This window comes from Bactrocera latifrons, unplaced genomic scaffold, assembly GCF_001853355.1.
Source record: "Bactrocera latifrons isolate USDA-ARS-PBARC rearing strain unplaced genomic scaffold, ASM185335v1 scaffold_50, whole genome shotgun sequence".
Taxonomy (NCBI): Eukaryota; Metazoa; Arthropoda; class Insecta; order Diptera; family Tephritidae; genus Bactrocera; species Bactrocera latifrons.
Genome location: NW_017537157.1, coordinates 1,655,613 through 1,658,996, shown reverse-complemented (window position 1 = coordinate 1,658,996; position 3,384 = coordinate 1,655,613).

Genomic DNA, 3,384 nt, shown 5'->3' with positions numbered 1-3,384 from the left:
CTTAGGACCTACGCTCACAGTTTCACCTTATTTTTCGGTTCAAGGCCCTAATATTTTCCTTAACGATTCTACATAAAATCTTTATTGGTTTTAGTTTTGGCAATTGTGCTGGCTAAGACCTAACATCAATACCATGATCTGAAGTATGTTCGGGTCGCTCTCTTATTGGAATTGCCAATTGAAGGCGAATGTATAGTATATGTAGCGGTCCATGTTTTCTTACATTTAAAAAATATGTCCGCAACCACACTATGGGAAAGAGCTTTAAACCATTATATCCGACATGGGGTTTGAATATCTTTGTTTTTTTTACCATCACTTCCTATTTTATTTTTCTGTCGTTTTGCAAACTGATTTTGATTGCAATTATGCCGTTTCCTCAGCATTGGCACCTTTCGTTGCAATGTGCCTAAGAGATTTCTCTCCACAAGTCGTCTTCTTAACGTTTTTGAAGAAATTTAACTCCTTTAATTCTTGTTGAATGGCTGCAGCGATCTTAAACGAATCGCGCATCGACAATCCTGCAATATGTATTTTGATCGACTTCCGTTACAACTTGGTCAGCGAATTTTTTCACCTTTTTTCGGAAATTTTAAGCCATCAAACACACATTTTTGGTACATAATCACTGTGTTTAGAAGTTCCCTTTGCATGTGACATTTTCCTTGCAAATTTTGGAGCACAATCTTTCCTCCTCTGAACAATGCTTTGCTCGACCTATTTATCTACATACTTAAATACATAATTGCAACAAATATTCGTTCCACAGATCTAATTAAGTTAACATAACAACATATTGCGCTTTTTAATTTCAATATTTTTCGTTTATGAAATCATTTCGATTTTGAGGCACGTTATTTACTTTTTAAATTATTGTTGAGTGTAAAACTGGTTAATGCTCATCTTTACTCCTTTTTAAAAGTAGATGTAGAGATGATTTCATTGCATTTGTCATAATGTGAAAAAGTTAAGGCATAAATGAAAAAAATATAGCAATTATGGTTTTTGAAATATTTGCATAAAAAATTTAACTATTTAAAGTTTCGGTGTACATATATATGGTTACGTACGGATAAAGGCGGTTTATCCCATACCCATACCCATACCCATTTTAACTCCGAAATCGGGGGATGCTATTCTAAATACAACCTTTTTTACGAAAACAAAGTAGCCAAAAAACGTTGACTAAAATAAAACATGAAGTTAAAACATAGCGCAAAAAGCATACATGAATGTGCATGTTTATACTTTTTTTTTTTTTTTTTGTTTGTGGAGTAGCTTGCAACTAAACGCTTATAAAAATGTTAACATAAAAATAATATTTACATTTAATGTGGCAATGCGGTCATTAGTTGCCTCTGCTGCACCGTTAATGCTGATGGAGTTGGCGATGGCGATGCTGATACTCTTTCTGCAAAACGTTGTGGACAAATCAGAGGTACAAAGCGGCGACTGCAACCAACAACGAATAATCCGTAAAGCAAAGCCGAAAAAATGTCAGGTCGCTGTGCTGAACGTCGTCGGTCGTCGTCTGCGTTGACGACGCTGCCGCAGCCGACAGCGCTCGCAGAAGAAGCGAAACAGGTAATAATCCAATAATCCGTGCACGCACACAACACAACACTCACACACAGATACACTTTCAATGTAGCTAAATTAAAGCAGTCGAGACATGAAAAACCAAAAGATACAAACTCTCGTTGCGCCGTTTGTATTGCACAAACTATTAATATTGAATTTTATTTCGAAAATTGCTCTTTTAATGCCAAAACTTTCCAGCCGCCTTTTATATGTACACGACTAACGCTGCCACGGGCTTTTTTCAACAACACTTAAACACTATACATTGCACAAACCTTTGCGTTATATTTGCTGCCACAAATGCGCATTCCAACGTTGCAAAAGTGATAAATATTTGCATGCACTCTACACTTTTCACTTTTCAAAATTTTCACAATCGCATATGCATACATACATATAAACACAAACGTAAACGTAACTTTGATACTTTTGGAAGTTGTCTCTCACAGAAAACACAAATTTTCCTCGTTTCGTTTAAGGACTTTTTCCTTCCTACTTTACTATTTTTCACCCGTTTTGCTTTCCACTTTGATTTTCAGTGACGGCTCGACGGCAATCTTCTTCGCCGCTACTTCGTACTCGCGCTCGCTCGTGGAGTACACAAAAATTCTTGTTTTGCGTACACTTTTCATCCACTCCTTCTTCGTTTTTCTCACCGATTTCTGAATTTTTCTTGTAGAAAACTATGTGTATGAATTCAACTGGATTTGAAAACACTTCTACTAAACTTTGCCTCAATTACTTACACGTATTTCAATTGGTTTTCACTTGTTAATTGCATTCATTATGATTATTTATATTCAATTATTTCACTGTAATTTGGTTAATTTCACCAATTTTCTGCCACCACTTAACTCGACTCCACACAAATGCCACCGTCGCGCTTTTGTTACACTCCGTCGCTGCGTCCGCGTCGCTTGTCGGACAAATCTGAACTGTTCCATTCAGGTATCGTTTGAAATTCGGGCTTGAAACACGAAATATTTAACAATTTTATTCATTGCTTATTAGCGTTCAAAACGAAGACCTTCTAAAACTATCTTTCACATAATAGGTAGTTATGACTTTTAAATTCTATTATTATTAATTTTTAATAAATATTAATTTCATAAAAGTTTGTTTATTGAATAATTTTTCGCTTTATCCGGAGGGAAATACAACGCTGCGAGAAAGTTGTTTATTGTGAACAGCAGTTTTACTTCCAGTTGTCAGTTAAAGCAGTTGCCACTCGCTGTAAAAGGAATAATTCAAGGTCGTTGCCACTCGCTGTAATGGGGTGACGATGTCAGCTAAATATTTCGCAACAGTAAAATATACATTTTTACATAATACATACATACATACATATACATAAGCATTCCTGCCAATGTTTCAATTAAAATTTAATAATAATTTAAAATAAAAATGAACTAAGCAACAATTTCAAATTATTTCTTCATATTGTACATATTCAACGCTATTTAATACTAACTATTTTTCGTGTTTTGTGTACACCCTGTATTCTGCACATGGTTTGATACTTAGCTTAGTGTGAAGGAAATAGTTTTCACTGTTTGCTTGGAAACTTAAATATTCACCATTTTCTATTAATTAATAACTATAGTCAAATTCCACGAAGTTTGTAACACCCAGAAGGAAGCGTCGCCTATTAAGCCTATAAAGTATATATATAAATGATCAGTATGTTGAGCTGAGACGATTTATATTCACAACAATGTAATCTCCGAATAAATTGTTCAGATCGGCTCAATATAGCATATAGCTGCCATACAAGCTGAGCGATCGGAATCAAGTTCTTGTATG